Consider the following 15,320-nt stretch of genomic DNA (forward strand, 5'->3'; position numbering starts at 1 on the left):
TATGAAATTGGGGCAGAATCTTCCATAGATTATGAATATCCTGTTTGTTTTTACTTTTGATTATTTTAAAATGTAACTTCATGTAATTTTGCATATAGGTCCTTATACTTAGTAAAAATCACAAGTAATTGATACTTCACTAGATTTGGATAACTTTTAAATGATTTTCTTATCATAATCTCGCACCAGGACATGATGCGTGTGTGAATGTGTTGTGACATGCGTAGACGCCCTTCTTGGGCTTCGAGGTGTGCCCCCCCCTTCACGGACGGCAGTGCCGCCATCACTTTGAGGGGGAATCGTGCACGTCGGGTAGAACCAAAGGGAATCTAGTGGTGGGTTGGGTCCAGGCCATGTTCGGGGATGTTTCGATGGGTTGACCTATCGCAACCAGTGGAAGAGTCCACTGGTCAAAGCCCGCCAGGAGAAAGTCAAAGGCCTAGATCTCCTGGTCAACGAGGCTAGGGTTAGTCCGGTCAGTGGGGCTTCGAGGTGTAGCTATGCCTCTGAAACACCGTACCGGGTCCCGATGCGTGTGTGGAAGTGATGTGGCATGCATAGACGCCCACTACTAGGAAAAGGCATGCTAGTGGCGCACCGAATTTGCCTTCTAATGGCGCACTACCGGTGCGCCACTGGCATCACACCATTAGAATTAAATTCTAATGGCGCACCACCGGTGCGCCATTAGTATCTGGTGTTCTAATGGCGCACCACGTAGTGCGCCATTAGTATAGCCTGCAGTGCGCCATTAGAATGCCTCCCAGGGGGCCATGTGTACCCATGTGCTTTGGCATTCTAATGGCGCACCAGCAGTTAATGCGCCATTAGTGTGATGATCACAGTGCGCCATTAGTGTCTTGTGTGGTGCGCCATTAGTGTCTTTTGTGGTGCGCCATTAGTATGAATATTAGGTTTTATTTATTTTTGCTTTTCTGATTTTTGCACAGGTTACAAAATATATTATTGGACAGAATATAGACAGCAGCACACAGCAACATCAGATTCATCGAATACAATAGAAGATTAGTCTCCGAATACAATTCATCATATTAGTCTCCGAATTCAAAAGACCGAACAAAGATAAAACATTACAAGTCTCAAGACCGCAAGTATCGAGTTTGCCTTCACATTACAAGTCGATATCGATCATCTAAACTACCATCACATAGAAGAGAGCTATGGTCATCACGATGAGCATCATCGCGATCAAACTGGTCTTCATCCGGTTCCTCCAACGCTCCCTCCTCTCTCCCTCTAGATAGTGGGCGTATCTACATTCGGCCTCCGCCCTAGTGGTGTACCCTTTGTAACTGTTACCGCTGAAACGGTGAACCTGTCTCCGACACTCCTCCCAGTCGTCGTAGACTCCGGGAACATTACCCTTGTACACGACATACGACGGCATCTCTATGCACAAGCCAAACAACAGACAATACATAAGCAATATGTAAGTATGCAAGAAAAGGATCGGAAGAGAAAAGCAAGACATTAATAGCACGATTCATGGTCCTACTAATAAATAGCATCGACACCGAGGCATCCGGGGCAGCCAAGTTAAGTTTTCATCATTTAGGGTTTATCGATGCCGAGGCACCCTAGGTTAGGCCTAATCACTTGGCACTAATCACTTGGCTCTATTGCCACCTATGGTTTAATACAGCAAGAATAAAGGGGCAGTTGATCCTACTTAATTAAGTACTAAGATACCCCGGCCCATGCATTAGTAGAAAGTACCTCATATGTCCGATTTTTAGCAAAGTCATGCTAAAATTCACAGAAAATTTCAGCATGACCTTTGCTGAAAATAGGACATATGGAGTACTCGAATTTGCCGGAACGGAAGTTAATCGACATTCCGGCAAACTCAAGGGCCTCTCGGGGCACCTGCAAAATCATCACGACACGAAGGGCCTCTCAAGGGCCTCAAGCAACAGCGGCGTCTCCCAGGACCCCATTTTTTTGCTAAATTTCTTTGAGCAACAATCAGAGCACAAAATTCAGCATATTTCTATACAACAGCACTGTAAAGATGAAGAATAGTTCTACAGTAGCCCATTTATATACAATAGCATCTTTGGTCATACCAATTTCTGAAACAATTCAAATCTGAATTGTATCTTTGGTCATACAAATCTCTGAAACTATACAAATCTGAAATATATATTTGGTCATACAAATTTATGGAACTAATCAAATCTTAACTGTATCTTTGGTCATACAAATCTCTGAAAATTTTCTAAATCTGTGGTCATACAAATTTATGGAACTAATCAAATTCTGGATTCAGAAGTTGGACTTCAAAAATCTTTCATGCAAATTACTTGAAGTACTGAAGTTAAATTGTTTTCAATCTGTCCAGATATTGTCAGTGACAATTAGGGTCATTCAGAAAGATGCTTAAGAGAAGAAATTAACTATGTATAGTTTATTCTTGTTGTACCAGGAACTATTTTAGTTTATTATCTATGGTACCAGGGAGGAATATAACAATCTTTTTTGGTATATATATATATATATCAGGTTTTGGCTGCATTTGCAAATGCATTCCATGTACTGCAACCCTCGAGTCATCTAATGTTCCTGAATCATTGTAGTTTAGGCACCATACAAGATTGTTAGTTCAATGTGCTTTATATCCTAGTTATACTTCTGCAGGAAAGGAGGATCATCATACACATATATATGTATAGCAATTGACAGGAGCTTCATCATTTTTAGTAATAACAATACATATATAGCAATTGGAAGCAAACAGATGTACACATAAGATAGAAATGTAGTGCTGAAAGTTTAATGCTTACAAAAGTCTTGCTGAAATAGTGAAAAATATGGAGTCACCAAGCTGGCTAAGAAACTCCCAAAGTCCACTAGCAAATCCAAGATCTAATCCTGTTACACACATCATAACAATTTAAGATAATTAGGATAAGGATAGTAGGAAATGAAAAAGAAAGAGCTCAAAAAACAATCACAACAGAAAAATAATAAAAACCTAGTCCTAGAAGAAAATAAATCCTAAAAGAAAAGAAATCCTAAAATCTGGAGCAAGTCCTAGAAGTAGTAGTCCAAATAAAAGGTAACAATGATATTGCAGGAATAGACCTTCCTAAAATAGGAATGATAATCTACTGTCAATAACCATTGAATAAAACAGATTTACCAACAAAATCTAAAAGGACACCTGCCTATCAGATTCAAACAGTTTATCATTTTCTAAAGCCATAAGCACAACAATCATGATCAGAACTAACACTACTTCAGACAAATAACGAATTAAGCGCCAAAAAAAGCAAATAAACACTAATCAGCAGGCACTCTCCTACTACAGCTAACCAAATAATCAGTACTAATACAGCTAACAATGGCATAGCATGGTTAATAAGGCCACCGATTTACCTACCAGCATCCTTTGAAGCAAGGATAAGGACCCAAATAATCAGTACTAATACATAGGACAGTAGTTCGACAATTCTATCAAGAAATCATAACAGAGCACTAATTCCTTAGTCATCCTCCAGGAACACTACTGAACAATTTATAAGGACCAAAAACAATATGCAGGAGCACCAATTTGTATGACCAAATGGTAGCTACATGTATGGAAATCTTAACAACATGTGATTTGCATGCATCTATCTATAAATGGCTATTACTTATATCTCTATCTGAGAAACCTTAGGAACCCTATGGTTAATTGAAGATAAGCATGGCAGGAATTGAAGTTATGGCAGCAAACTGACAACAAGAAGCAGCAGCTGCGTGACGGCGGCGGCGGCAACGCACGAGCACGTGGGGCCCGGCGTCCGCGGATGAGCACGCGGGAAAGGCGGCCACAAGAAGCAGCAGCAGCGGCACGACAAGGCGGCGGCGACGAGCTCCTGCTCCTAACCCTAGGTCGCCACCCCGTGGGGGCATGGGGATGAGCGGGGGAGAGAGGGAGGGAGGGACAGAGACTAACCGTCGTCGATGAGCAGCAGCCGCGCGGGGAGGCTCGCGCCGCCGTCGAGGAGCGCGTCCGTCGAGCAGATACCTCCACAGACGGTGAGGCCGCGGTGGCCGGAGGTGGAAGAAGGCGCAGACGGCGAGGAGGAGTCCGGCGAGGGTCGGGGCGGCGGGGGTGGGGGCGCGGGGGCGGCCGGGGGGGTAGTCCGGTGAGGGTCGGGGCGGCGGCGTCGTGGGTCGGGGCAGCGCGCGGGTGGATCTGGTGGCGAGGGAGAGAGGGTCGAAGGGGATCTGGCGAGGGAGAGGGAGGATAGCTAGGGGGAGGGTTCTAATGGCGCACCACCCAGCCGTGCGCCATAAGTATGACTATTCTAATGGCGCACCTCCCCTCGGTGCGCCATTAGAATTTTGTTTTAATCTAGCCCACTAACCATATCTACAGCCTAACCCTATCCACAACAGAACCCATCCACTAGCCCGACTGGTCAGCATGCAGCACACACACCAGGAGGTCCTGGGTTTGATTCCCAGGCTCCCCAATATTTTTTTATGCATTTTAAGTGCTGTTTTTGATATTTATTTGGGTTTAAATATGTTCAAACTTGTTTAAATCATAACAGTAATATTTCTTTAAAAAACAGTAATAATTTTTTAAAAAATATGTTCAAATTTGTTACTTGAAAATATCATCAGCGGCGGCGGTGGAGCGGGGCAGGGTGCGGGGGGTGCCCGTTGGTGGCGGTGGAGCAGGGGAGGGTGCAGGGGGCCGGGTGCTCGTCGGCGGCGGTGGAGCGGGGGAGGGTTGCGTGGGTCATCGGCGGCGGTGGAGGTAGCGGGGGAGGGTGCGGGTGGGATCGAGATGGAGGGGGATCGAGATCGAGATGGAGGGGGAATCGAGATCGAGATGGAGGCGGATCGAGATCAAGTGTCCTCATGAATTCAAAAAGTGCCCATGAAATTTAAAAATATTCATGATATCAAAAAGTTCCCATGAAATACAATCGAGAAATGAAGACTACGATTTAAATACAATCGATCTTAGCTAGCTATCTATTCACAATCTTCTTGCCGTTCTTTTTCGCAAATGGAGTTCTTCTGTGGAACGGACGTCCTTTAGGTAGGGTGGTCCTGCTTCTTCTTGTGGTGTGTGCTGCTACTTCATCGTCATTGTCATGTTCGATCTTCGGGTCGCCGTACTTGTCGAAGTCTTGCTCATTGGCTACTCCATCCATTCCGATGATCTTCCTTTTGCCTCTCCTCACGACAACACGACTGGGCTTTGACGGGTCGGTAATGAAGAAGCATTGGTCCACTTGGGAAGCCAGTACCCATGGCTCATTTTTCGCGGTGACGTTTGCACCCGCGGTCTTGGATTTGGCTTCGGGTATAACCATGGTGGTGAAATACCGGTCTTCTTTTAGGACGCTCTTGGCCCATCTGACACGGAACATCGGGACCTTCTCTCCAGCGTAGATCAGCTCCCAGATCTCCTCGATCCTTCCGTAGTATCTGTCCTTGTCGTTACCGGTGTAGGATTCCATCGTTACCCCGGAGTTCTGATAACCATCGCTCTTCATGTCCTTGTCCTCGGTGTAAAATGTGTAGCCGTTCATATCGTACGCCTCATAGGTCATCAGGTTGTGCTCGGCGCCCTGTAACAAGGCAAATATGAGTTGTTCTTCTGCGGAAGAATCTTCATGTAAAGGGTACGACAGAAGCTTCTGCTTGAACCAACACGTGAAACATGAGTTGTGCTCTTTGAGTATATCTCCGTCCGTCCTCAGTTGGCCTCGGTCATTGTACGTCTTCTCAATAAAGGTTTTGTGCTCTACCACCCAAGGATCGACCACGTCTATGTGTTGTAGCGCGACTAGGTTTGCTCTTTCAAAGTCGGCGAGTCGACCCTCGAAGTCGACATGCATTTCGCGGCGACCCTCACGGTGACCCCATCCAGCGAGCCTGCCGAGGTGCCTGTTGACGGGCAGACCAACGGAGTTCTCGATGCCTAGATAATTCGTGCAGTAGGAGATGCACTCTTCGGTCAGAAAGCCCCAGGCTATACTTCCCTCTGGACGTGATATGTTGCGAACGTATCCTTTGATGACACCATTCATCCTTTCGAACGGCATCATGCTGTGCAGGAACGTCAGCCCGAGTTGGATGATATCCTCCACGATATGGACCAGCAGATGCACCATAACATCAAAGAATGCGGGCGGGAATTACATCTCAAGCTCACATAGTATCACCACGATCTCTTCCTGTAGCCTTCTGAGTTGTTCACGCCAATCAACTTCCGAGAGATGACGTCGAAAAAGTTGCATAGGCCAAATAGCATTTCACGGACGTGCGCGTCCATGATCCCACGGATTGCAACTGGAAGTATCTGCGTCATCAGCACGTGACAGTCGTGAGACTTCATCCCGCTGAACTTCTGCTTCGCTAGGTCTAGGTATCTGCTTATCTTCCCCGCGTAACCGTAAGGAAGTTTTACTCCTAGGAGGCAGGTGAAAAACTGCTCGATCTCCTCCTGACTTAGAGTGAAGCACGCGGGAGGGTAGTCATTTCCGGTCTTCTTGGCCTTTTTGCCTTTGCGACGACTTTCTGTGTCCTGCTTCGCCTCATCATCATCATCATCATCATCATCATCATCATCATCATCATCATCATCATCATCATCATCATTAGCGTGAAGCTCCTGCCCGATGCCCATTGATTTCAAGTCTGCCCTTGCTTTCGGCCCATCTTTGGTCCTCTCTGGCATGTTGAGCAGGGTACCAAGCAGACTCTCGCACACATTCTTCGTGATATGCATGACATCAAGGCTGTGAGGCACACGGTGGATCTTCCAGTACGGCAAGTCCCAGAAAACAGACCTCGTTTTCCATACCTTCAGCAGCGGCTCTGGCGCCTTTCGCTTCTTTCCCGGCTCTGGCGCCTTTTGCTTCTTTCCCGGCAGTGGGCAGTCTTTCCAAATTTTCAACAGCTCGTCTATTTCCTCGCCGCTCCTCGTACACGGGTGTTTTCGGGGTTCGGTTTCACCATCGAACAGATCCTTGCATTTCCTCCACGGGTCATCGTCGCGAAGCCACCTTCGATGTCCCATGAACACGGTTTTCGAAGACCCGAGATCTCTATCTAGCTGGCGATACGTTGTGTCATCCATGCACCTTATGCATCCAGAAAGTCCGTGGACTACCTGCCCCGCGAGATATCCGTAACCGAGATAGTCGTGCACCGTCGTGAGCAGTGCGGCTCTCATAGGGAAATATTCTTTCTCTGCGGCATCCCATGTACTGGCTGGCGTTTTCCACAGCGTGTCTAGCTCCTCCTTCAGCAGCCCCAGATACAGATTGATGTCGTTCCCTGGTTGTTTTGGCCCTTCAATTAGCATACTCATGTGAATGTACTTCCTCTTCATGCAAAACCAGGGGGGAAGGTTGTACATCCACACAAACACAGGCCAGGTGTTATGTGTGCTTCTCTGGCTGCCAAACGGATTGACTCCATCGGTGCTCGTGCCCAGCACGATGTTCCTTGGATCCTTCCCAAATTCTGGGTATTCGAAGTTCAACGCGTGCCACTGGCTCGCATCCTTAGGGTGACTCAGCATCTTGTTTTATTTATTTATCTCCGGATCATTTACGTCATCTTCCCACTTCTTCTCCTCCCTATCCGCGTGCCAACGCAGGAGCTTTGCTACCTTAGGGTCCGCGAAATACCGCTGCAGACGAGGACTGATCGGAAAGTACCACACCGATTTTCGAGGAGCTTTCTTCCTCTTCTTGTATCGAGTGACGCCGCACACCGGACATATGGTAGACTCCGCGTGCTTGTCCCGATAAATGATACAATTGTTCATGCACACATGGTATTTCACGTGCGGTAAATCCAGAGGACACACGATTTTCTTCGCCTCCTTGAAACTGGTCGGGCACTTGTTCCCCTTGGGAAGACGTTCGTGCCAGAATGACATGTTCTCGTCGAAGCATGCGTCGGTCATTTTGTGTTTTACCTTCATCTCCAGAGCCATGAGCATTACTTTCAGGCGGGTATCCTCGGGCCTGCATCCTTCATACAATGGAGTAACCGCGTCTATCTCCAGTTGATCGAACTTGGCTTTCTCTCGGGCGGCAGCTCTTGCGTTATCCGTCTGCTTGAGAAGCAGCTCTTGAATATGAGGGTCCTGCACCCAGCCTCCATCGTCGTCTGCTCCGGCATCTTCATCTTCATGATCATGCCCTTCGTCTTGATCTTCCTCATCATCATGTACGACATCTTCTACATGATGACTATGTACAACTTCACCGTCGTGATCATGTCCTGGAGATTCTTCGTCTTCTTGCCCGCCCTCGCCGCGGTGGTACTTGTCTTGTTACCCTTCCTCAATTCATGCCCGGCCCCCATGGATGACTTCATAGTCATCTTCATCACCCTGCCACCGATAGCCATCCATGAAACCACGCAAGAGCAGGTGGTCCCGCACCTGCCCGGAATCCGGGTCCGCAATAAGGCTCTTCAGCTTGCATCTTCGACACGGACATCTTATCTCCGTCTCGTTCTTTTGAAGCATCTCGGCCTTCGCGGAGCTCAAAAACCTATTCACGATGCCTTCAGTCATCGTGCGGACCATGGTCGCCTGCGGGGTAGAGCAAAACGATATTTTAGAACCAAGAAAATGTTTGGCATGACCTTCCCTAAAAGTAGGACCAAAAAGAATGCATAGTGCCAAAATTCTCGCCGAAACGGAAATGAATCAAAACATTCCGGCAAAATATTGGCAACTATCGCATTTCAAATACCGGTACCTTCAAACACAAACATATATGCAACACCACAAACACATGCAACACCACAAACATACATAGATCTAGCTAGGCCACAAAAAGTGCATGTGCACGTTGTTGGAGCGAGCTAGGGAGAAAAAAGTAGATCTACATCATGAAGATAGCTTTCCCCTTACTTACCTATCAAAAAAAAGCGTAATTTCACCACTTAATTTTGATGAATCTATGGTGGAAATGAGGTGAGGAGGAGGAGATGGCCGAAAGCTTGGAGAAGGAGGTGGAGGGAATGAAGTGGGGAAAGTGAGTGGGTAGGTGTGGGGCTGTCCAAAATATCTTGTTGGGGTCCCAGGTTACTAATGGCGCACCACCAGCAAATGCGCCATTAGTAACCCTGGTTACTAATGGCGCACCTGCAGGTGGTGCTCCATTAGTAGTTTTGCAAAAAAGTAAAAAATATATATATATATACACTAATGGCGCACCGGGTAATAGTGCGCCATTACTAGTTTAAACTAGTAATGGCGCATTGTGAAACGATGCGCCATTAGTACTTTTGCAAAAAAAAGAATAAAAAAATTTGACAGTAATGGCGCACTGTCTGCTTGGTGCGCCATTACTACTTAGAACTAGTAATGGCGCACTTCGACCTGATGCGCCATTAGTATGTATGGAAAATGGAAAAAAAATATTTTAATACTAGTGGTGCACCCTATTTCTGTTGCGCCATTAGTGTCTTCCACACTAATGGCGCATCACCAACTGGTGCGCCATTAGTTTATAGTAGTGGCGCACTGCTTCCATGGTGCGCCATTAGTATCAATCCTATCTATAGCCCTTTTCCTAGTAGTGGCCCGTCTTGGGTCTTCGAGGTGTTGCCCCCCTCCATGGACGGCTGTCCCGCCGTCACTTGGAGGGGGAATCATGCGTGTCGGGTAGAACCGGAGGGAATCTATTGGTTGGTTGGGTCCAGGCCGTGTTCGGGGATGTTCCTATGGGATGACTATCAGGGCCGTCTCCAAAAATTTGGGGCCCCGGGGCAAAAATCAAAATAGGACCCTAAATTTACATCAGGGTCGAACTAAATAATCACACAATACATATATGATGATTTTCCAACAACCAAAAAAATCAAGAACTATTGAGTTCAAACTTAATTGTGTCCTAAATCTAGCCTCGTTCGGCACTTCCCACCTAACCTAATCAAAACAAATGAACTTATTACCTGATAGTGGAAGACCAGAGGTGATGGCGCTCGTAATTGACAGGCCGTGGGCAATCGACGGATGCCGAAGCAGGCAGGCATTCAGGTAGATCTGGCACCGTAGTCTCTGGTGGGCGATCGGAGGAAGCAAAACCAACGGGCGTTGTTGGGGCCTGTTTGCAATCAGTGCACTATGGCAGAAAAACGATCGATTGATCGATTCTCTAGACCTCATGGGCCTGTTATACATGCTGTTTTGGGCGAATGGGCTCATGAGCTTTATTTTTCCTGATTTTAAACCTACAGCTAATAGACTAATACTTAGTGATTAGGGGCCCCAAATATTTGGGGGCCCTGGGTGGTCGCCCACCTCGGCCCCCTCCATCGACGGCCCTGATGACTATTCACAACCAGTTGGAAGAGTCCACTGGTCAAAGCCCATCCGGCGAAAGTCAAAGGCCTAGATCTCCTGGCCAAGGGGCTTCGTGGTGGCCTTCCGGTTGTGGCAATGCCACCGAAATAGCGCACGCGGTCTTGATGGATGTGTGAAAGTGACGTGGCATGCATAGACGCCCGTCTTGGGTCTCCGGGGTGTTGCCCCCTCCACGGATGCCAGTGCCGACGTCATTTGGAGGGGGGGGGGAACGTGTGCATCAGGTAGAACCAGAGGGAATCTACTGGTTGGTTGGGTCTAGGCCGTGTTCGTGGATGTTCCTATGGGCTGACCTATCGTAACCAGGTGGAAGAGTCCACTGGTCAAAGCCCGTCCGACGAAAGTCAAAGGCCTAGATCTCCTGGTCAACGGGAATAGGGTTAGTCCTGTCGGTGGGGCTTCAAGGTGTAGCAATGCCATCGAAACACCGTACCGTGTCCCAATGCATGTCTGAAAGTGATGTGGCATGTGTAGACGCCCGTCTTGGGTGTCCGGGGTGTTATCCCCCTCCACGGACGGCAATGCCACCGTCGCTTGGAGGGGGGATCGTGCGTGTTGGGTATAGAACCGGATGCAATAAATGTCTCAAATATTCCGGGCGGGCCCGAAAAATGCCATGTCTTGGCACATGTCATGTAATGCCCCCCTTTGAGAGAAAGACAAGTTTCGAGGTCAATGGAGCAACGGGTAGCACACTTCCTTCACAAACCGGACACATTCCCTCTTGATAGCCAGATACTACCTAGGAGATGGTGCAATCTACAAGTGGCTTTCGGTCAGGCTTCTACGAAAAACACTCAAACTTTTACTAGACCCTACAAGGAACAGATGAACATCGTCCCAGGTCCTGACGATTTCCGACATCGTATGTTTTCTGTGGATTTTAATAGCTAGATCCGGCATGCCGCCGAGGTACATTCGCCCCCCGGTGGTGGGTCCTTCCCCTCCTTTTGTTGCACTAGGTATACACATTCCGAAAAGACATCATATATGATTGTACAAACCACTTTTGGACATCATTTTAGGTGGCCGCCATGCATATCTATAATTTCCCGCATTGAAACCCTACGGATGCAATAAATGTCTCAAATATTCCAAGCGGGCCCGAAAATGCCATGTCCTGGCACATGTCATGTAATACCCCCCCCCCTTTAAGAGCACGAGAAGTTTCGAGTTCAACAGAGCAACGGGCAACACCCTTCCTTCACAAACCACACACTTTCCCTCCCGATAGCTAGATACTACCTCGAAGATGGTGCAATTTACAAAGGGCCTCCGGTCAGCCTTTTGCGAAACGCGCTCAGATTTTTACCACACCCTACAAGGGCTATATGGTGACACCATGCCCGGTCCCGAGGATTTCCAGCGCCGTATGATTTTCCGTGGATTTTAATGGTTAGATCCAGCAACAAGTATTCAGTAGGGCTTTCACACAAAAAATAATCTTTTTCGGCAATCAGAAATTGAAAACTAAATTTTGCTTGAAAATAAAATGAAAACTCCCTTCATCAAAATTGTTTTCCATTCTAAGATGCACGTTTATACACAATATGATATCACTATAACTATGCCATGAATTAGGCCATAACATTCGTCATTTTGCGGATGTTTTTATTTTTTAAAATGCAAACAAGGTGTAAATAAATATGAAATTTTCCATGGTATTGGTTTATTATTCCTACAAGATTTGGATTTTTTTTATTTTTTTACTAAATTTTAACATGAGTATTTCCTGTTCAAAAAACTGTGCAAAGAAACACAAAATCTGTGCTGGCTTCCTATTGGTTGGAAGCAACCTCCCACGGATCGGTGACGTGGCAGGGCAGCCTACCCCACCACGACACCAACCCCACCTCTCCCTCCCTGCCACCTCTCTCCTTCCTCTCTCTCTCGTCTCTCCCTACCCCCGTCGCCGCTGCCTACGCCACACGATTCCGGCATGTTCCGGCGAGCCTCGCCAACGCGCAGCATAGATCCGAGCCCCCTGCCTCCGCTCTTCCCTTCCCTCCGGCCAGATCCGCCTCTTGTGGCCCCGAGAGCTCAGCCACGACCCCTTCCGATGGCTAGGGTTCCGAGGGTGGCGTCCCCTCCAACTCCGGCGCGGCGACGGCGACTTTGCTCCGCCCTCTCCGAAGCCCACCGCAAGTCCCATGGGCGGCTCCGCCTCGTTGATGGTACTCCTGCACCCGGTGGCTGCGGGGCGGACGCGCGCAGCGGGTAAACTCCGGCGAGGCGGTGGCTCCCTCCGGCGGCTCCCTCCACGGCATGACGGCGGTGCACTGTATCGGCTAAAGCACCACCATGGTGAGCCCCTCTCCATCCTCTGTTCCCTCCGGTTGCTGCCATGCACATGACGTGTATTTTTCTAACTGTACAATAACACTTACTCCTCTACTGTCACATACTAGATGATTGCTACTAGACTAATAGATTAGCCTTGAATTCATCTAGTTTGGATCAAAACAGAACCATTGATTAATACTAGATGATTGTTACTGTAAATTTTGTTACAGATTTCTTTGAACTAGCTTGATTCCCTGTTGATCTATATTTTTTACTTACTCACATGCTGGACTGAATTTGCTACTGCTGTTACTCTAGTGTTGAACGAGATAGGCATTCTATTGCTTGTTTCCTTGCTTCCACAAATTAAAATTCAGTAATCTTGTTAACTGCTACCGTTGTCATGAACCACACATCTGAGATGAACTTGACATTGATTTGCTCCTTTGTCAAGTATGGATAGACTTTGCTATTCACCAGTATTCAGGCAGTTGATGTGTGCGTGTTGCTGCAGCTGTTAGGACATTGTTGGATTGTTATCACTAGTACTAGTCCTATCAAATTGCATGTGAGTAGTTCATTACCATGCTATCCAGGGGATATTCATTTTTGTGCCTGTGAATTCGTTCTTGTTGTGTATATATGTATATGTGCTAGCAACATGAGTAGGATTTAGCATCATGCTGGGCCTGGATGAATTGCATGCATACATTGATCCTGGGAGAAGTGTCTGGCTGATACAATCCTCTTTTTTACAAAGCTATTATATACTTTGGGAAATATAGTAGTTTGTTATTTACTGCCTGCACTGCAAGTATGGATGCTCATGCATGCATGCATGCATCCAGGGTGAGTCGTACCTAGTTGTTCTTTATGCATCTCCAAGTTACTATTGAAAAAGCTCGCATAACTAGTTGTTTCTTTTCAATTTAAACCTGAGACCTCTTTTGTTTTATCTTGAGAGCTATGACTGATGGCCAAACCGTTGTTTTTCTATGCTAGACTCACCCCACAGCTTTGTTTTGTTTTGTGCCACCGGATCATTATGCCATCCTATTGATATTGATGCAATGGAATTTATAGTTTTGCTGTCCCCTGAGATGCTTATCTAGTGTTTATGGCTTAGTAACTGTCCTCTGAATTTGAAATTATACTAGTATTGCTCTACACTCAGCAGCTAGCTCTGTTTTGTGGCACCTGTTACTTATGCCACGGTATTGTTTCAATGGAATCAGTACAATTTCTTTGCACATTGGGATTGCTCTGTTTGCTTCATATTATGGTGTTAATGTCTTACTAGCTAATTGTGGCGGCCGTCTGGATTGTCGCTCATAGTATTGCTGGTGGTGGTGCTGTTGTGTAGGTTGACAAAAATGCTCTGCATCTTGAGAAGCAAATATCTTAAAACTTTGACTTGGATCTCGACGGCGACGGCATCCAACGAACACAAGGTCGCTCCCAACCAACAAGTATTTTTTCTTCCAAGTTAATAATGTGGATTGTGACATTTATCTGTGCACTGAATTTCAGAGTGGATGGCTGTACCATTTAATTTTGATTACTAGCACTAGTAGTTGTATTCAGTGTGAGCTGGAAGACTAACTGATTCAGTTTTCGAAGCCATCTTTGCTGTTCTGCTTGTGTTTGCACAGCTCACTTGTTGTCAGTGCAGTTCTCTTACACATATTTGTTTGTTGGGATTTCATTTCTAGAATCATGTCTCTAATTGCATTCGTAAATTTCTAGCCTTAATTGTTTTTTTTTGTTATGGTCAGCAAGTATGCCGACGGTCTAAGCGTCGGCGTAGCTATGCGCCAGGCCTGCCCAGCAGCTGACATGTGGCACTGCTAGGCCGACGGTTAGACCGTCGGCATAAGTTCTAGAGCTATGCCGACGGCTTTACCGTCGGGATACCTGTGCAATGTGTCAGCACATGGTTGGCTCGGTTTTGACGGCGGAGCCGTTAGGCGGAAAATTTTGCCGACGGTGCATGTGTGCCGACGGTGGTTTGGATGCCGTCGGCATAGCGGCCTATACCGACGGCTTTGCTATGCTGACGGCCGCCCTGGGATATGACGACGTACGAGTTGCTGACTGGGCTATGCCGACGGTGGCGGTCGGCATAGGCCTATGCCGACGGCCCTGGGCCGTCGGCAACGTAGCTTATTCTGGTAGTGACGGGGCGTCTTTGGATGTGGAGGAGGTCCGACCAGAGGAGCGGCATGTTTGATGTATCTAAATATGTCTTTGTTAACAATTTTATTTGGTAACTATTATTTATGTTTGTTACTTCCATCCTGATGCCTCCAGACAAAAATTAACGAGCTTTACATACTGGTTTGCTCACTTTTCTTTGTAGAGCAGTCCAACTCATTACCATCTTATGTAGTATCTCTTATATTTGTGCCTTGTATCCTTAGTAGAGCTCAATCATTGATCTGCTTATATCTCCCATCCCCCAGTCTTTGATCCTTATGTTTTAGTGGTTCAAATTCACATCGGGGATCATTACCTTGACCAATCTTAGTGACACACTCGAGGAAGATAAAATTATGATGGACCGTATAGCGTTAGGCATAATATACCATTGTTTTTCTGTGATTCCAAAGATGTTAGCTACTACTCCTTCGGACTAAAGTTGTACTAAACTAACGACAAGTCTCAAAATCTT

General features: G+C 46.8%; 1 long non-coding RNA gene across 1 annotated transcript; it reads left to right on the forward strand.

Moving 5' to 3' along the window:
• The first annotated feature begins 12,306 nt into the window (after window positions 1-12,306).
• On the forward strand, window positions 12,307-14,273 carry LOC125547753 (uncharacterized). The gene is made up of 3 exons (XR_015599544.1): window positions 12,307-12,670; window positions 14,013-14,100; window positions 14,180-14,273. It is a non-coding gene; the product is annotated as an uncharacterized LOC125547753 (long non-coding RNA).
• Window positions 14,274-15,320: the final 1,047 nt, after the last annotated feature.

Source organism: Triticum urartu, chromosome 3A (genome assembly GCF_056163025.1).
Source record: "Triticum urartu cultivar PI428250 chromosome 3A, HENAU_Tu73, whole genome shotgun sequence".
NCBI lineage: Eukaryota > Viridiplantae > Streptophyta > Magnoliopsida > Poales > Poaceae > Triticum > Triticum urartu.